Raw genomic sequence first — 21,515 nt, 5'->3', positions numbered from 1 at the left:
AGTAAAAGGGTAATATGCCTCCCAGCACCGGGATCAGCGGAGCCACGAGGCCTCCCAGCACTGGGATCAGTGTGACAGGGGGGAGTTCCCCAAATCCCTGATCGCCCTGCGGCTCTGTATGTAACAGGGTGTGGCGCCCCAACGCTCCCCTCCCCCCCACGGGCCCTGCTCTGTGTGTGATGGGGTAGAGCCATAACCTCCCATTGGCCCTGCCCTGAGTGGGAGAGTGGTGGTGCCCCAGCCCCCCGATCGGCCCTGCTCTGAGCCCGACCAGGGGCTGCACCTAGGCATTGGGCCTGCCCTCTGCCACCCGGGCGCAGGCCTAAGCCAGCAGGTCGTTATTTCCCGAGGGGTCCCAGACTGCGAGAGGGCGCAGGCCGAGCTGAAGGACCCCCCCCGCCCCCGCGAGTGCACAGATTTTTGTGCACCGGGCCTCTAGTGTATATAATAAATCCTAAGCAACCGTTAAGAATGACTGGTCGCTATGATGCGCACTGACCACCAGGGAGCAGATGCTCAGCCAGAAGCCAGGCTCACTGCTGGCAAGCACAGCAACAGTGGCAGGAGCCTCTCCTGCCTCTGTGGCAGTGCTAAGGAGCAGCGAGCTGAGCAGCAAGGAGCCTGTGAGAGGGATGTCCGACTGCTGGCTAGGTCCAATCCCCGGGAGGATCGGGTCTAAGCTGGCAGGAAGACATCCCCCAAGGGGTCCCAGACTGCAAGAGGACCCCTCCCCACTCCAGTGCACAAATTTCATGCACTGGGCCTCCAGTTTCATATAAATGGGTTCACACAATATGTGACCTTTTATTCTGGCTTCTTTCACCTAGCAAGTTTTTCAGATTCATCCATGCTGTATCATATTATCAGTATTTTTAAATAATAATATTCCATTGTATAGACATTCCACATGTTGTATATTCATTCATCTGTTGATAGAAATTTGGGTTGTTTCCACATTTTGGCTATTGTGAATAATGCTGCTATGAACATTGTATACAAATATTTGTTTGAAAATCTGCTTTCAATTCTTTGGGATACATACTTAGGAGTGGAATTGCTGGGTCATATGATAATTTTATATTTAACTTTTAAGGAATCACCAAACTGTTTTACAAAGTGGCTGTATCATTTCACATTACCACAAATATTATGTGAACTTTCCAGTTCCGTTACATTCTTACCCTTTTCAGAGCAGCTAGAGCACAGCTGCTCTGAGTCCATATATTCTTCTGAATACTGCCTACTAGACTAACTGTTGAGTCTGAGCCCCTCTGCCAGGGGCTGGACCTTCTTGGCTGCCAAGTCTTAGGCAGAGAAGCCATGAGAAGTTGTGGGTGTATAAGAATGAGTCTTTATTGTAGAAGCCAGTGGCCATCTAGCCATCAGACAAACCAGTTCTTCACAACAGTCCCATACAGGCAGCCACACACCTGCTGGTAAACAATTACTTTCTCACAAAAGTAGCATTAGCTTCTGTACCCACAGCTATTATCTGTGCGGCCACACACTGCTCCTAGACTCATCACCTCACATAGTAGCAGCACTTGAGCTCTCTGCCCAGCAGCCTCAGTAGCCTCTCCCCTTGGCCTCTTCAAGCCTCTCTAGTCTCACATAGTAGCTACATCCTCTGTGCCTGCCTTGTCTCCCAGCACACTGGCTGGCTAACATGTATTATACTATTTAGACAAAATAGGCTTCTTTCCAAGTAGAGACCTTGTTGTGCACCTGCACATAGTCCTTAGACATTCTGATTAAGATTCCCATGTTCAGAGTGGCCTTGGCCATCTGGCGTACTATCAACAAGGCTTCCACACTCTAATTAGCTGTGGCGACTATGGCATGGTTCCCACACCCTTGTTATTGTATGTCTTTTTTATTCTAGCCATCCGAGTAGGTGTGAAGTCACATCTCATTGTAGGTTTGGTTTGAACTTCCCTAATGACTAATGATGGTGAGTATCTTCGTATGTGCCTCATGGCATCTGTCTATCTTGTTTGGAGAAATGCCTATTCAAATACTTGGCTCCTTTTTTCTTCTTATTATTATTAGCTATTTTTATTTTGTTGGGTTAAACTGGAGGAAAATAGGGCTAAGTGAACATACACATTCTTTTCCTGCAGAAAACAGAGTCCAACAGAAATCAGACAAAGGCAGGCTAGGAAAGATGACCTATTACATGAAATTTCTTTTAGGTTTACAATTTTTTTCTTTCCCTCCCTTTATGGGGGGGGGGCTTATTTTAGGTCGAAATGACAGATCTATATCATATCAGACCATCAGGTGCTTATTTTCTTGGTTGCAGTTTCATCACCTAAACTGGCCTTTGCATACATACACATGCTCTTCTTTAATGGAAGCCTGATGAACTTCAGGATTTATTTGAAATATGTCTTCAGTACAAACCACTGCTCATTTTTTACAAAAGTAGAACAGCACAGCAGCCTCCATTTGTTTTCTTTTTTCTATTCTCTCATCTCATTCCTCATAGCTGCCTTGTTCACAGGCTGAATAGAAAATCCTTGGCTCCTTTTTTAATGGGCCCTTTAAACTTTTTGTTGTTAAGAATTTTTGATATATTCTGAACACTAGACCCATATTAGATATAAATTTTGCTCTTTTCACACTATCCTTTAATGCATAAAAGTTTTTAATTTTGATAAAGTCAAATTTATTTTTTTCTTATGCATTTGTAGTCATATCTGGGAAACCACTGCCAAATCCGAGGTAAAGATTTTTACCCCTGTTTTATTCTAAGACTTTTATAGTTTTAGTTCTTACATTTAAATACTTGATACATTTTGAATTAATTTTTGTAAGTGGTACAAGGCAGTACTCCAAATTCATTCTTTCCCATGTATATATTTAGTTGTCCAAGCACCATTTGTTGAAAAGACTGTACTTTCCCCCATTGCATTGTCTTGGCACCTTGGTCAAAATCAATTGGCCATTGATGCCTTGGTTTATTTCTGGACACTTAATTCTATTCTATTGACCTATATGTCTATCATTACACCTATACCACACTGACTTATTTACTGTAGTTTTGTAGTAAGTTTTCAAATAGGGAAGTGTAAGGTCTCCAACTTCTTTTTTGATATTGTTTTGACTATTCTGGGCCCCTTCCGACTCCATGTGAATATGAGGATTGGCTTTCTATTTCTGCAAAAGGCCACCCTGATTTTGATAGGAATTGCAATGAATCTGTAGATTGTTTCGGATAGTCTTGGCATCTTACAATATTAAATATCCAATTCATGAACATAGAATATGTTTTCATTTTATAGGTCTTTTTAAATTTCAGCAATGTTACATAGTTTTTAGTGTACAATATCTACACTTCTGAGTTTCAGTTTATTCCTAAGTATTTTATTCTTTTAAACGTTGTTATAATTAGAGTTGTTTTCATAATTTTTTGCATCATTAATTGCTAGTGATTTTTTGTTTTGACTGGTATCTTGCAATTCTGCAGGTTTTATTTATTACCTCAAGTATTTTTGTATGTGTGTGTATTCATTAGGAATATACTGGTGGAATCTTTAGGATTCTCTATATACAGGATCATGTCATCTACAAATAATGACAGTTTTACTTCTTCCTTTCCAATTTAGATGCCTTTTAAAATTTTAATTAATTAATTTCCCTAATTTCTCTGACTGGTACTTCCAATACACTGTTGAATAGCAGTAGTAAAAGCAGGCATCCTTGCCTTTATCTTAGGGAAAAAACTTATATTCTTTTACCATTGAATATGATGTCAGCTCTGAATTTTTTATAAATGTCTTTTATCATGTCAAAAAAGTTTTCTTCTATTCCTAGTTTGTTGAATGTTTTTATCATGAAAGGGTATTGGATTTTGTCACACTCTTAAAATGATCATATATTTTTTCCCTTTATTCTATTAATGTGTATTATATTGATTCATTTTCACATTTTGAGCCAGCCTTGCTTTCTTTGTATAATCCTCTAATACACTGTTGGATTTGGTTTCCTAGTATTTTGTTGAGGATCTCTGCATCTACATTTATAAGAGATACCGGTCTTTACTTTTCTTGTAGTATCTTTGCATGGCTTTTTATTTCAGGGTAATGCTGGCCTCATAGAATGAGTTAGGAAGTGTTCTCTTTTATTTTTTGGAAGAGTTTAAGATGGACTGGGATTAATATTTCTTAGAATGTTTAGTGGATGTCACCTGTGAAGCCATGTGGTCTTGGACATTTCTTTTTTGGGAAATTTTAAATTACTGATTCAATAACTTTGGTTGTCATATTTCTGCTCAGATTGTATATTTCTTCTTGAGTACATTTAGGAGATATTAATAGAAACTAGAATCTCATAAAATAATACTCAAAACATATCGGATTCAACAAAAAAAATAATTGACATATGAAGATCCAGGAAAATGTATCCAGTTCTCTAGGGAAAAGACAATCAAAAGCTGCAGCCCTGAGATGACCCAGATGTTGGAATTATCAGGCAGTCTTCAAACAGCTGTTATAACTACACTATATGAGATTTTCAAAACGAACACTCTAAACAAATGGAAAGATAAAAATAATCTCAGCTGAGAAACAGAAAGTATAGAAAAGAACCAAATGTAAGTTTTAAACTTAAAAATATAGATTGTCTTCAATTAAAGTATCCTGGGTGGGTTCTATAACAAAATGAAGATGATAAAGGAAAGAGTCAATGAACTTAAATGTAAGTGAATAGAAAATACACAGTTTGAAATATAGAGGACATTAAAAAACTGAACAAAGTGTCTGGCTGGCATGGCTCAGTGGTTGAGCATCGACCTATGAACCAGGAGGTCACAGTTCAATTCCTGGTCAGGGTACATGCCCAGGTTGTGGGCTCTATCCCCAGTGTACAGTGTGCAGGAGGCACCCGATTAATGATTATCTCTCATCATTGATATTTCTCTCTCTCCCTCTCCCTTTCTCTCTGAAATCAATAAAAATAAAACAAAAATGAAACAAACAAAAAACTGAACAAAGCATCAGGGACCCGTGGGACAATATCAAACAATCTAACATATTTGTGTTATTGGAGTCCCAAAAGAGATGAGAAGAAGATTGTGGGAAAAAATGTTTTAAACAGTAACAGCAATTTTCCAAATTTGTAGAAGACAAAATTTTAAGGATTTGAGAAGCTTAGCAAAATGCAGTATGAAGAAACTCATACCCAGACTCATTTAATCAAATTTCTGAAAACCAAAATTTAAAAAAGTCTTGAAAGCAGCTGGAAGAAAACAAGATATCTTACCTAATAATAGACAAACATGTAAATTAACCATCCCTCCACTGCACTCACCAATCAGGAGAGTATGCCAATTAACCCAACAAAGATGGTGATTAATTTGCATACATAGGGGCAAAGCGGCAGAGCGAAGATTGAAGGCTCCATCCAGAGCGAAGGCCTGGGTGCCAGCAGCCAGGGGAAGGGAAGGCCTATTGCATGAATCTCTTCATGCAACGGGCCTCTAGTTACATATAAAGGATTAACAATTTTAATTACAGAAATCTGGATTTTTCATTAAAAACCATGGAGGCTAGAAAACAGTGGAACATATCTTTAGAGTCCGAAAAGAAAATAACCATCAACCCAGAATTTTATATTGAGTGAAAATACTTTGAGGACTAATGTGAAATAAATATAACCTCAATGATTAAAAAGTAAAAGGATTTGTTATCAATGGACATCAAGTAAAAGAATGATAAAGTTCTATAAGCTGGAGGAAAATTTTGTAATCTCAGAAATCAAGGATAGGCAGCCAGATTTGCAAAGGTCTGAATGAATATTAAATGACTTTTCTCCCCTTACATTTTTTAAAATATACATGGCTATTTATTTAAAAAAAAAAAAACCCACACAACTGGTGGGGTTTTCAATGTATATTAAAGGGTAATGAGAACTATATGGTTGTAAAACTTCTATGTTGTTAATCCTCATCTGAGGATATTTTTTCATTTTTTTTTTAGAAAGAGTGGAAGGGAGGAAGAGGAGGAGGAGGAGGGAGAGGAGAAAGAGAGAGAGAGAAAAATCAATGTGGAGAGACACATCAATGGTTGCCTCCTGCATGGGCCCTGACCAGGGCTGGGGTGCACACCCCCTACTGGGATTGAGACCGCAACCAGGCATGTGCCCTTGACCTAGAATTGAACCTGGGACTCTTCAGTACACAAGCAGACACTCTCACCACTGAGAAAAACCAGCTAGGGCCTATGTTGTATTTTTAATAGTAAAAGTTGGTAATGATAAATTTATATAGTATTCAGAAAAACCATTTAAAAATGCAAAGAGAGAGAGGCAAGAAGTGAAGTGATAAAAAAAAATAGAACACTAATAAATGTTCTAGTAATTCAAAGAAGTCAGAAAAGGGAGAACAGAACAAAGAAATGCAGAGAGGAGACTAACCAAAAACAAGTGATGAAATAGTAAATAAAATAACTTTTTAAATGACTCTCAAATGCATTATGCTAAGTGTAGAAAACCTACTAATAAAGTTAAATACTATATGATTCCACTTCTATAAAATTCTGGAAAATGCAAAATTGTAGGGATGAAGAACAGATGAGTGGTTGCTGGATAGAGGGGTAGAGGTTGGTTTGATGCAAAACAAGGAAACTTTTTTGGTATTTTTGGTATAATGGAAGTGTTCTGCAGCTTCATGATAGTGCTGATTATATAACTATAAGCATTTGTCAAAACTCATAGAAAATTTTGCTGTATATAAATTTAAATATAAAAAAATTTAAAGTCCTGAGAACATGACTGTCCATCACCCCACCAGAGTCTGACTTGACAGCTCCCTTGCAAGTCAGCGATTTCAAATAATTTTCAGACTGTAATAAGCACTGATTATGGAAATAGAGTAGCCCATCTGAGAAAACAACATTTGTTAAGGCCATTAGCTAGCTGGATGTTATTACTAATTATTCCAGAAAAACAATTCATTCTTTTTAAAGATCATTTTGAAAAGCTATTATTATTTTAAGTTGGAATTTGAGGAATACACTTAACCTGGTGCAGCCATGGAAGTAAATCCAGGGCTCCTCCCCCTGGTGCCCTCCCAGGAGCCCAGAGTGGGGAGGTGAACAGGTGTCCTAGGAGTGGCCAAGAGGAGAAGAGATTTGCATTGATTGGGCAGCTGTTCCTAGGTGGCAGTAATATGTTCCAAATGCCTCTAAGGCAGGGGTTCTCAACCTGTGGATCGCGACCCCTTTGGCGGTCGAACGACCCTTTCACAGGGGTGACCTAAGACCATCCTGCATATCAGATATTTACATTATGATTCATAACAGTAGCAACATTACAGTTATGAGGTAGCAACGAAAATAATTTTATGGTTGGGTCACAACATGAGGAACTGTATTTAAAGGGCCAGAAGGTTGAGAACCACTGCTCCGAGGGGGAGTCAATATGAAGTAAGCATAGCGGCAAAATGTAGAGTAGAAAACCAATAGTAGGAAAAAGTAAGATGTGTGTGTTTTCTAGATGGCATCTGTATGTATATCTAATAACAGCTCATTTCTAACATTCTCTACAATGTATCTCAATACTTGACTGGCTGGACCTGTATGTTGAGAAAGGTGAAACCACCTTGCTCTGCAGTAGTAACCATCCTTCCTTCTATCATGCCCTGGGTGTTCCCCAGACAAATCTGGGCCTTGACTTTAATGGTCTCCTTGCCTGGACATGACTCTACCTTGAATGTCCCATCCTCCTCGTGAGGCACATGAAACTGCTGAATTGGCACTGCTTGGAAATATTGTTCCTGCTTATGAAGAGGTTCAGACAGGCCCCCCCAAGATGTGCTCCTGGCGTGTAGATGATTTTAAGCTGAAAGCAATTGGGACCCTGAAAGCTCAAGAGAAACTTCTATCCCTCCCTTAAATAATCTAAATTTAGGACCTTGCCCATAATAAGAGTTATCACCAGAAATAACTTTTTATGGCCTATCCACAGGGCAGGGCAAACTTCTATGATTAAAATACCTGCTCTTCTTATCATCCTGTGAATGACCCTCCTCCCTCTTGAAGCCTTGGGGTCAGGGTCTCTGCCTCTCTCATGTATGTCATTAAATGTGGTGATTCTCTCTTGTTAATCTATCTCAGATCAATTTAACTATTAGACCAGCTGGAAGAACCTGGAAGGGTAGAGGAAAATTTCTTCCTCCCTCACAGCTGCATAACTAGAAATGCACTTACATTAAACTTAAGCTTCTGAAAGCCATTCGTTATCTATGAGCCTCTGCACCATCATGTTCAGTGGGAAATTTCTAACTCACGGGCCATTGACTGTAAGAGCTTTGTAGATCCAGGTGCCAACAACAAAGTGAAGTTCATTGAGAAGCTGGCAGCAGTGTTCATGACACAACCCAAAGGGGGAGTGTGATCCCTCAGGCTAATGAGGACAGCAAAGGGTAAGCTGCCATTGGTCTAAAATGGCTCTGCACAGACTGGCTACAAAATTCATTGAAATGGCTATTGGGCCTTTAAATTTAAATATCATACTTACGATTGATTATTAAGCAGGAATTCTTGCTAATTTCTGGTTTTCCTCTGCCTTCATGAGGTTTCTAAGCGCCTTCCTGTTCTGATAGTGGTAGCTGAGTCCAGCTCAGCTGACCTTGCTTATTATCCCCATCACCTTCTCCCTCTGCTGGGAATGCAAGCCCTGCTGGCCACGTGTCCTCCACAGTACCCCAATTTCTTTCTACTCCACATGACACTATTTCCCATCTTCCCTATCCTCTCTTTGGTTCCCTCTGGATTCTTGTCTCCTGGAAACAAATAAAAATTTAAGCTCTTGCTGAAAGTTTTTTCCACTTCTAACATCTAACTCTACCCTGAAGGCCTGGCCACTTTAGCCTCTCCAAATGGTACATGCCCTCTTTCTAAATCTCTCTTTATCCACAGGTGAGTTGGCATTTTCCTATAACTTTTCTACATGTCAATATTCCTCCCCTATGAGGCCTGTGCCATCAGCTCTGCTATACTGCCTCTTAATAGACTCCACCCTCCTATCCTGAGCTCCAGGTCTTCTCCTGGAATGTCCCATAGGTCTCTAGGAACTCTTCCTCTGTGCCTAAACCCGCTGCTCCTCCAGCCTCTCCTTACATAACCTCCATCCTTGAACTCACGCTGGTCCTTCTTCCTGGCTGTTCACTCATCCCTATGACAATCTCCTGGTCAGTCTCTGACCTCAAGTTCTGAGTCACCTCTATAAAAGAACACCAATTGTTTTCCAACTTCCAGGAGGTGTGAAGACCTGACTCCTCCTCTCTTCTAATAAATACTGTGCATTGTCGTAGTACAAAAATTACTAAAACTTTTTGGAATTAGTTAATGTAGTTTCTCCCAATTGACCTAGAACATACTAATGGCATTCTTCTTTTCTTTCTGCTCTCCCCCCTTCTCCACCAGTATCTTCTCCTTTGCCTCTTCCTCCTCCTCCTTCTTCTTCCTTTTCTCTTCTTCTTTTAATATTTTATTTTTGTGTATAGTTTCATCTGGCTATGGATACTTGCTGAATGAAGAAATGAATAATTTTAGTAGGATGCAAGATGCTGAATAGTCTACCTTTATTTGACAGGTGACAAAACGAACTGGGGTCCACAAAGGTGATATGATTCCTGAGTTGCACGGCTTGAGCCAGCACTAGAATCAGATGTTCTGAATCCCTGCTCCAGATTCTTCACTGTGTGCTACACTTCTTGTACTTAGATGCATTTCAGTTTTTAAATTAACAATTCCATTCATTAAAATTATATAAATACTAGTAGCCTGATGCATGAAATTAGTGCACATTAAAAGGGAATTAATTAGCGAAGATATTTTAATATTGCTATATTTGCCCTTTCTCTATAATAGAAGTGTGAGAGATGAAAAGAAATTAGTAAAATGTATATGAAAATAATACATAAATTTATTAATAAATAAACAGTATCAAAAGGATATAACAACAGAGGCATGATATAAAAACGACAAAAACATGATATATAAACAACAGTGATGCAAACAATGACTGATAAAGTGATTAAACTTATTCTTATATCTCCCTGTACACCACATTAAGAGTGAAAACACTTTCAGAGTGCTTGATTAATTTCCCTTGTGATGAAGTATTTAGAACTTTAACTGTAACATCACATGCTCTTCAAACTCGAGAGAAAGCAACATATAACTGACCATGTGCAAAAACGGGTTCAGGTAGGAACATGCCTACTTTGCCTAGAGTTTGTCTTGTGATTTATTAATAGTCATCACAAATGCTGGCATCAGGGGAAACCATTGTCGAATCAATTTAAATGGGAGGCCAGTGTCAGATGGGGACAAATTAATTCTTGGAATCAGAACAACCTCTCCCTCTGCAGATCCTGTGAATACTCCAGCTTTGATAATGTTAGGTTGTAATCTTTTGATAATAAATCTGGTACCATTACAAAGACCCCATTTACTATTGAGATTTCTCAATAGCATGATGATTGCACCCACTTTCAATTTTAATTTATGGCATGGCATTGCTGGAGGGGTAATACTATTAAGAAATTCGATGGGAAAATTTTCCTTTTCAGCATCATCTGTGGAATCAATGGAATCATCACTCAAATATGTGTGAAAATCTCCATCGAGTATATCCAAATTTTCTTCATTTAATTTTTGAACATGCTCATTTTTTGGACAAAGAATTGCACGTTTAGATATATTTTTAATATTATCTATAGCAGTGGTTCTCAACCTTGGCTGCACATTAGAATCACCTGGGAATCTTTTTAAAATCAGAAACAAAGAAACAGAGTTTCTGGAGGATGAGGCCCAGAAATCAGGATTTTAAAAAGATTCCCAGGTGATTCTAATGTTCAGCCAAGGTTGAGAACCACTGATCTATAGATACAGTATTTCCAAAGGTAGCTTCAATAATAGATCCATTGCAAATCATTTCACTTCCATGCTCTGCTCCAAGGGCGGGTTCCTGCCTGAAACCTCGCCCTCCAGGAAACAGCTGGGGGAGGGCGCAGCCATTTCCAAGACAATCCTGCAGGACTGACGTCCTTCCGGTTGGTCGCAGTTCTGGCTGTGATGTTATACCCAGAGTTTTTATATAAGTAGATACAGAAAGATACATTTATTCTGTTAAAATTTTTGGGAAGACTTTTTAAAATGTCAATGATATGTTTATAATTTAAAAAGAAAATTAAAAATCTTTAGACACCTGCTAAAAGGAACATAAGGATTATAACTCCACTAAAACTAAGGAAATCTTCTATGTCATTTTTATCAACTTGAAAGACTATTGGCCAGAGGGAGCATGGTTTGGATTGAATTAAATGACATCTTTATTCCCTGAAACACAACAATGTAAACTGTTGAGTGAATCAGCGATGGGGTAGGTGGGATGGGCCAGGGAACCACTGGGACAGCTCAGAGGCTCCCCAGTAAAGTAGCTGCTTTTCCTCCTTGACTCTGGAACATTCTCCAGTGAGTATCTTCACTGGAGTTGGAGAGGGTTTGTCAATCAGAATGTTCTGAAGAGGAAATTACACATTAGCCTATACTAAATGCTGAGGGAGTCCTACCAGTCTGGATTATCCTATATAATAAAAGGCTAAGTATGTAAATTGTCCCCTTGGGAGTTTGACGGGCTGGGAGTTCAACCGCTCGTTATGACGTGTGCTGACCACCAGGGGGCAGCGTGGAATGAAGGAAGGCCCCAGCAGGCAGCTGGAAGCTGGCAGCCAGGGGAAGGAAGGCCATGATCAGCCCTGATTTCTGGCTAGGCCTAGGGACCCTCCCCGTACACAAATTTCATGCACTGGGCCTCTAGTAATTTATAAATACAATCAAGCAAAGGTAAGTTACATCTGAGGGGAATGAGTAACCAGAAAGAAGGAGGCTAGACTAAGCAACTGGCACAAATGGCTCCCAATTAAAAAGATTTAATGCAGAAAACAGAAGATAACGGTTAGTAAATTCTGATTAGTATTCACAATGACATCTAAGAGGATAAAATAACAAGCAAAGGCTCCTATAAAAAAGAACCCACTAGAGATGTAAAACATTGTTGTAGAGAGAAAACAACAATTAAAGAAATATAACCTTTAAACAAGGAACTGACCAACAGAAGAAGCACTGGTAAAAACATAATTTTGGAATTGGTAAATAAACTCAAGAAAGTCCCCCAAACATGATAAAATGGCGAAGTAAAGTGAAGAGAGAAAATAACTCACAGCATAAGCCTGAATCCATATCAATACCTCTTTAACAGCAGCTACAAAATTAAAAATATATGCAATGAGCAAAGCCTTTATTAAGAAATACTAGATGATTAACAGTAACAACTTTTATTTTCTTCTGAATTGTACCAACCCAACCCAAAGCATTTAAGCCCATTCTCATAGTTAAGTGAAGATCAGCTAAATTACCCACAATACTTTCTCCCACACACTTGGGCATTTCTCCCAAAGAACAGTGTTGGGACAGCTCTGAGTCAAAACAGTCAGCTCTGTGCCAAGCCTTATGATTCCTTCTATATGAGATGGGGAGAGAATCGGCCTTGCATGAAACCCAGGCTGCAGACCAACCCAACTCCTGAACAAGTGACTTGCAAGAGGAAGAGCTCATCGTGTGAGAGCAAACAGTGATCTCTCAGCACAGGCCAGTCTTTATCCATTGTAACCGTGCAGAACAAAACACTTAGCATTCAATTCAAAGCAGCTGCACTTGGGCTAATTCAAGTCCTCTCCTAATGAGTGGATACTTTTCTTACATGATTAAAAGAGCTCATCAAAATGTACTACGAGAACAAAGAGTTGTACATACTCCAACATGATATTCTTCTCCATCCTAAAATATTAAAATGACTTCACCCTCCAATTCTCACCACTACATATAATATTGAAAATTAATTAATTTTTAATTATTTTTAAGGAATGAATGGGAGAGGGAGAAATATGAATAAAAGTTCAGATTACTTACTAGAAAGCAGCTGATAAGAGGAAGAAAAATGAAGAAATTCACAGTTAAAATTCTTGACTGTGGAGGCTGGCTGTTATGAATAATGTTTAATTCTTAACTTTGATAGAAGAATATAGGGTAAAATATGTCTGTAATAATTTAAGGGTAATCACTATTAGAATAATATTTAGATATAATATTTCATATCACTAGAGAAAAAAGAACCAAAAAGATGATCAAACAAGGAAGAGGTAGGAAAGGTGAAAAATAGAATAAAAAATCACAATGAACATAAATCCTATATAATAAAAGCCTAATATGCTAAGTGTCTGAGTGTTCAACCATTTGACCACTCACTATGACACATACTGACCACCAGGGGGCAGACACTCCAACTGGTAGGTTAGCTTGCTGCTGGGGTCCAGTTGACTACACGAGATGGACCAAACATACCCTGGAGCCCTCCTGCGGTCCCTCTAGTTATAAAATAAGATGTCAAGAGAGGTTGAATAAATCATTAATCACAATAGGTAATGTGCATGGATAATATTATTCTACTGGAGGCCCGGTGCATGAACTCATGCACCAGTGGGGTCCCTTGACCTGGCCTACAGGATCAGACCGAAACTGGCTCTCCGACACCCCCCAAGGGGTCCCAGATTGCAAGAGGGCACAGGCCAAGCTGAGGCACCCCACCAGTGCATGATGTGGGAGGTTGGCCAGTGGGGAGGGACAACAGGAAGGCTCCAGGGCATGTCTAACCCATCTTGCTCAATCCCGATAGGCCAGACCCCAGCAGCAAGCTAACCTACCAGTCAAAGTGTCGGCCCCGTGGTGGTCAGTGTACATCATAGCAAGCAGTTGAGCGACCTTAGCATATCATTAACATATTACTCTTTGATTGGTTGAACAGATGGCCAAACACTTAGCATATTAGGCTTTTATTATATAGGATTTGCTATGTCTTATATTCAATAGAAAAAGAATAGATTAAGTGACAGCAAAAATCAGCTAAATGCTATTTTTATGGTATATATATAACAAATAATGAAGGAAAAGATGGAAAATGAAGAAGTGAGCAATATATCAGGAAAAAGCTAACAATGACTAATGGCAGTAACATTAATATTACACAAAGTACACTTTAAAATCAAAACATAAAATAAGGCTAGGAGAAATTTTATTGATAGAAGATACTATCTCTAAAGAAGTTGTAAGAGTCATAAATATTTACACACTGAACTACATTGTATGGAAATAGATGAAGAAAAAAGTTTAAAACTTCAAGATCACAATGTGTTTAAAATTTTTATATCAAAATTTAACAGATCCAGTGGAAAAGGATTGCTATGATTAGAGTATTTGAATTATACAACAAGCTTTATTTAATAGACATACTACTTTTTATAAAACAGAAAAAATTTAAATATTCATGTACTATTTACACAAATTGTTTATAAACTGTGCCATAAAGAAAACCGTAACAAATTCATATTGGCAGTTGATAGTGTCATTGTAAGAAACATCCAAACTTGTAAAAAAAAATTTAAGAGTTTATCTGAGCCAACTGACAATTGCCAAAAAGCAAGATCTCAACTGTCCCAGAGAATGACAGTTTTGCCTTTTCTCTTATGTACTTGGCATTAGGGAGGGGAGATTACATGAAAGTGGGAGAAAGCAACACAGGTTTGGATGACAGGATAGTTAAGATTATGTGCTTTCTTGACAATGGTTATGCTTATTTTAAAGGTGTGTTAACCTAGATGTTCAGAAACAATAGACAAGGCTTGCTTACATCAAAGATAAACCTTTTACTAAAATTGATATATGACTGAGCATGACTCCCCACCATGATCTGTCAAGTCAGGAATTCAAGATCAGACCAGCCTGTGAGATTCCTTTCCATGGAACCCTGTTTTTTTTGGTCCAAAATATATAGATGATAGATCAATAGATAGCTATTGAACATTCCACATTATCTGGCAACAAAATAAAGTAAAATAAACCAACAAAATATAGCCCTCCTAATATATTTAGAAATTTAAAAGTACTCATAAGTAACTCTTAAATTAAAAATGAAAAATTACAGTAACAGGTTAATTAATTAGAAAATGACATATAAAAGAGCTCTACATTTCATAATCTATGGAATGTCGCCAAACTCTTATCAAAACAAGAAGTAGTCTTTTTATTGCTTAAGAGCATGGTTTCCAGAGTCAGGTTACACAAGTTTGAATCCCAGCTCTTCCACTTAATTTGTGTGGCCTTGGAGTCATTACGTAACTACAAAGTGCTCAGTGTCCTCAAATTAAAATGCAAATAATAACAACACCTATATCAGGGTGTTGTGAAAATGAGAGTAGATATATAGAGAGAGAGGTTGAATTAGAGGGAGAAAATGATGAGATTGGGAGAGTGATTGATTGATTAAGAGACTTCAACAACGTTATGGGCTAAAATTTGTCCCCCTCCCAAAATTCCTATGTTGAAGTCCTAACCCCCGAACCTCAAAATGTATATTTGGAGAAGGGCCTTTAAGATGTAATCATAGTAAAGTGAGATCATTAGGGTGGGCCCTAATCCAATCTGACTGGTGTCCTCATGAGAAGAGATTTATTCAAGCACACACATGCACACACAAACCTCCAGAGGCAGGCATCCTACCGACTTGGCCAGAGTGGAGACAGGGAGTTGAGGAGATGAGAAAGGGGCTGGTTCAGTCCAGGCTGCTGCCCACTGAGGCAGGAGGCCCAGGCCAGGCAGTGGGTCTGCCCGGTGGGCTGGTCCCAGCAACAGAATGAAGGAATGACTAAGCATAATGTCGCCCTAGCGGTGTTTCAGGTTTCTGATTCTGTTCAGTCATAAAACACGGTTTTTCCTCTTTGGAGGACCCGGGGGAGTAAGTGGAAATGAAAACTCCATGCACAGCAGTCTCTGGGAACTCAGTGTTGTAGACTTGGCATTTCAACAGGCGAGGGAAGGGTGGTGCCTCATAAGTGGTGTTGGGTGACGGAGAAGGTGGAAGAATCGATAGGTCCCCTCCTATCTCCGAACTTGCTACCATGAGGAAAATAATTCCCAGTCAAATTATTTAAAATACAAGAAGCTCTTTCTCTAACTGGAGGTTAGAAAATTCTAAGCATACCACAAAACCCACAAGTTATTTTTAAAAGATTAAACTGACTAATAAAATTATATAAATACTTAAATATTAAAAACATTATAAATGAAATTAAATATCTGACAAACCATAAAAATATTGACAAAATTTTTTACAAATAAAAGACAAGAATTTATAAAGTAATGAAGGCAAAATAATTGTTTTAATGAACAAGTGATAGGAATAGAAAATCCACAAAGAAAAAATAGAAATGACCAACAAGCCTATGAAAAGTAACTTCACCAACAAGCAGGAAAAGGCAAATTATCACAGAAGTGAAATACCCCTTTCCATTCATCTGATTGGTAGACAACATCAAGGATCTGTGAGAGTGTGGAAAACAGGCCTTTCACTCCTGTAGGAGGTCAGTTGGTACAAAAAGCACCTGTGGGTATGTATTAAAATTTTAAGAAGATTCCCTGAGGGCACAGCTGGCCCAGGCCCCTCCTGCAAGGACCTGTCCTGAGTCCCCTGGACCCTTTCACTCCTGCGCCAGGTGGGGGCAGCAGGGTACCTGTGTGGACCGGGGTAAGCTGAGGTCTGATACTGGAGGGAAAGGAGCCAACCTCCACTCCCCTGACTCCACCCTGGGGCTGCAGGAATGTGGGCAAGCTCAGGGCCTGCACCTCCATTCCCTCCTGCCACCCCAAGCTGGGCCCACCCATCTTCCCCATCAAATGAGAACCAGACAGTTCCTGGGGCCAGGTCTTCAGCTATCATTGTCGCTGCTTGTTGTGAAACCCACTGAGCCAAGCCACCCACGTGGGAAGCCATTTTCATTCCACCAACCCACAGTCTACACCTCTGGGATCCCAACCCATCTGCCTCCTCACCCCACCTTGTGACAGGCCTGGTTTAGTGTCTTTACGGCTCTAGACCTGGACTTATCCGGAGCCTCTGCACCGCAGGGTCCAGCAGCATCAGCCTCGGGGCACAGCCAGCTTCACCCAGCAAATCCCTCTCAGAGGCAGTTGGGGGCTGGCACTATCATCTGTGCCAAATCAAGGCATAAGTGTCTTGCTGGTCTTATTAAAAATGCTATTAGAAGACATAGACATTCGAGCTCGTGGGCCCCCTTAGGGGTACCTACCCCAGAGAAAGCCGACGCATGTGTAAAAGGAAGTGTGTCTGTCCATCAAAGCAGGTTTCTTAATGCTGATCTATTGTGAGCAACCCAGCACATTTACCTGCAAGGAGTGAAATGCTGTGTCTGTATTGTAAAATACTATATTGGGGCCTAAGAGAGTAAGGCAACTGTATATGCATTGATGTGAATGATAATCAAGACATATTTCTGAGTGAATCAACACCCTTCAGAATAATGCAGACCACAGCATTCATTTACATATATGCATACCATGAATGGATATGTGTATTTGTGGTTATGTAGGCCTCTCTGCATATACATTTATAGATATAAAGCCACAAAACTATGTAATTTTATGGGAACATATGTACCAGTATAAGACAGTGCACAGCTTAAAAGTCAGAAAGAACACATACAAAATAAGAACAGTAGTTACTTCTGAGGAAAGGGTAGGTGCAAAAATGTATTCATTTCTCACAAGAAGAAAATAGTCATTAAAATTAATTATGCAGATATGAAATTCACAGAATAAACACAATTGGCCAATAAACTTGTGAAAAGATGCTTAGCCTTGCCACAGTCAAAGGCATGAAGATGTTCTCAGTGGTAAGGGTTATCCTCCCATTATCATTCTGGCAAGAAGTAAACAGTGTGAGATTTCAGCTGTTGGGAAGGTTGGGTAAAAGGAGTGTCAGACACCCTTCATGGCCCCGCACTCCCAGCCACTTTTTCATCCAGCTGTTGCCGCAGCAACCAGCTGTGAGGTGCAGGGATGGGCTCTCTCCTCAGTGCACTCAGTCCCTTGCTTTCTCTGCTGCTCTTCAGTCCTCCACCCCACCCCTTCCCCAGATGCTGGACCATTCTGTGCCTGTGGGATACATGGTAAAGGTTCAGAAGGTAACACATCCAGGGGCAAAGCTTGGCAGGAGCTTGGGACACACTCTCTGCTCCATTTCTCTGAGAACAATTCTGAGCATGGTCTACCCAGCTCCTTGGAGGGTCCCCAGCAAGCCCTGCTCAAGAACTTGCCCCTGCACTGTTGACCCTTCTCTCTCTCCCACTCCCGATCCTTGGAATTGCTTCCCAAAGTCACAACCTGCACAAAAGCCCATCAGGCTTTGCCTTCGGAGACCATCTCAGATGTCCAGGATCTGCCAAAGGACAGAGGAATTCACACGACGGTTTTGAAGCCCAGTCTGGTTATGCTTAAAGAGTAAGTGTGCATAACCCTGGTCTCCACAGTTCCACTTTTGGAAATTTATTCTACAAAAAACTTGCACAAGAGCAAAAAGATACCTTCATCTATCTATGTATGATGAATCCACTTATGATCACGTTTGCTCATCCATTTGTGTTCATCTGTTTGTTCTGTTCCAGGCACAGGGTGATTAAGGCAGATAAACTTGTACTTTCTTCTATTAGAGGAGTTAGAGAGTAAACAACAGGCAAACACAGACACAGAGTGTGCAGGAATCCTCGTCCTTACTGTTCCTGATAGCAAATGCAGGAAAGCTGGAAACTCCCTAAATCAAAGGAAAGGGGTCAAATTGCATTGCACCCATACCCTGGGCTAGCATGAAGCCACTGACAAGAAGCAGTTCCAGAGGTGCCAATATGGGGAGGTGCAGAAGATTTATGTGGTGAATCAAGCTGGCTATAAAGTGACAGTCTGGAGTGATTCTATTTTTCAAAAGGGAGTTATTTATTTCCATACACACCCTCATACACACAGGATTATATCTCAACTATTATTAATGAATTTCCACTTGTTCCTAAGTCCATAATCCATTAGCATCCATCTGCCTGGAGATGACTTGGGTCTGTTACAGAAAAGATAAGAGCGAGGAGACAGCATCTGACATGCAGAGCTTTATCCTGAAAGAGGACCACCAGGTGTCTTGCTTCCCCTTGGGTCCTCCCATTTAGAGAAGAGGTGTCCTTACTCACCCCGCGGCAGGGGTTTGGAGCTGGGGCAGAGGAGGGTTTGGTGCAGGAGACGGGACGGGAGGACAGGAAAGGAGGAGAGGAGGGTCCACCGGTTAGAGCGCAGGTCTAATTGTTACCTTCTCCCACCTTGGCCTTAGGCCAGAGAGGAAGCACAGTGGATAAATGCAGGACATGGAGTAAGGTGGGCTTTTGCTCCCACTGCCTGTCTCAGGCTCTGAAAAGTGCTCACTGACCAGCTGCCCCACTAACCTCAGGTGTGGCTACATCAACCCGGTGGAACAGCTGGGCAGAGGTGGCCCTGTGCTGGCCTCCATGTCAATGGCGCGTGGACACTGGCCAGACATCATGGGCCAGCCACGGCCTGTCATGTTGGTGATGTTGGTGAGCACTGACCTTGCAGCAGAGCAGGTGAGCAGGTGAGGGTCCTGGGTGGGGGATGAGGCAGAGAGAGAGAGAGAGAGAGAGAGAGAGAGAGAGAGAGAGATAGGTTCAGGGGTACACAGGTAGTGGTGGCAGGCAGGGTTCCCTCTGCCAAGGGGGGGCAACAGTGGGGACATGGGACAAGCCAGCCTTGCTGTGTCCTCAGAGCCACCCTTGGTGCTGGAGACCCTCAGTGCGTCTGCAACGTGAGCTTTCCCACTCTTGTTCGGGGCCTCACAGACCTTTCTGGAGGATCATGTCTGCCACCAGCCATTTCAGAAGAGGGTTTGGGATAAGTCTACCTGAGTGCCCCTGATTCATTTATTTACCCTCTCAGCACTTCTGAACACTTTACTAGTATTCATCCAACACAGATTTGTTGAACTCCTGTTACACACCAAGGGACTCCCCTGGATACTGTTCCAAACCCAAGAGTCCACCACTAGGAGACGGTCCACAGAAAAACACGAAGCAACGTATTTCCTCAGAGAGGCTGACAAGGCTTCCCACGCCCTGCAGGAAGAAGGAGCAGTGCTTTCCTGCTGTGTCTTTGAAACAAGGACTGAAAAAGGAGTGAAGACCAGGGCTTGAGGCAAAAGCAAGATTGTCCAGTCCAGTGCCTGGCTGCCCAGGCTGCGTGGGGCCATGCTCACCTGCCACTCTTAATAACTTGGGGGAGCTGCTCCAGGGCCCCGGATTCCCCAGGTGCATTTCAAACGGAAGTCTCCAAAATAGCCTTCTTCTGAAACACCTGCTGATATGACATGACACCTCTCCACAGTGACAGAGCTCAGGAGCTCTCTTTTTTTAAAAAAAAAAAAAAATATATATTTTATTGATTTTTTTACAGAGAGGAAGAGAGAGGGATAGAGTTAGAAACATCAATCAGCTGCCTCCTGCACACTCCCCACTGGGGATGTGCCTGCAACCAAGGTACATGCCCTTGACCTGAATCGAACCTGAGACCCTTTAGTCTTCAGGCTGACGCTCTATTCACTGAGCCAAACCAGTCAGGGCTCAGGAGCTCCCTTTTTTACAATACTTGTAAAAATCTCACATTGTGCCTAGCTGGTTTGGCTCAGTGGATAGAGCATTGGCCTGCGGACTGAAGAGTCCCAGGTTCGATTTCAGTCAAGGGCACATGCCCAGGTTGCTGGCTCAATCCCCAGTGGGGGGGATGTAGGAGGGAACCAATCAATGATTCTCTCTTATCATTGATGTTTCTCTCTCTCTCTCTCTCTCTCTGTCTGTCTGTCTCTCTCTCTCTTTCTCTCTCTCTCCCTCTCCTTTCCTCTCTGAAATCATTAAAAATGTATTTTAAAAAAATATCACATTGAAAAATAAAAAAGGATAATTAACATAACTCACCACCTCAAGGGCATGGTCTTGTTCAACTATTGTCTGGATTCGGTGCTGATATCTTCACCAACTCCCCGATCCTGGGACTGCCCGCCACTCAGATAAGAGGAAATAATAACGGAGGGGAAAATGGCGGAGGTATAAAGGGACGTGTCCTGTGCCTTCTCCTGGAGCAGATAAGGGTGAGCAGCTGAAACGGGTAGCATACAGCCCGAAAAGGCAGAGGATTTTCAGCTGAGAGACTGTCTGCAGCTAGGAAAGACCGAGGACCCCCAGGAAAAAAAGGACGGTTGGAGACTGCAGCTGAAACCTCTCTCGGTGCGCCAGCGCAGCAGCGGAGACCGCGCCATTTTGGGCGAGTGTTGCCGGCATCCAGAGACCAGCTACTAACCTGGAAACAAGGGATCTCAAGCAGCGTGACTGCGTCAACTCAGACAAGCACTGCTTCTTCTCACGGAAAGGTTAGACATTCCCTAAAGGCGCGGTTTGCAATTCGGGTTGGAAAGAGGACCGAGCTCGCGAATGTGCGCGGGGCGAAATCTGCGCCCCACAGAGTCCGCAGCCGTTGAGACCAGCGCGACCCGCC

The sequence above is a fragment of the Myotis davidii genome, unplaced genomic scaffold, assembly GCF_000327345.1.
Source record: "Myotis davidii unplaced genomic scaffold, ASM32734v1 scaffold540, whole genome shotgun sequence".
Classification (NCBI taxonomy): Eukaryota; Metazoa; Chordata; class Mammalia; order Chiroptera; family Vespertilionidae; genus Myotis; species Myotis davidii.
This window is presented reverse-complemented; position numbering follows the sequence as displayed.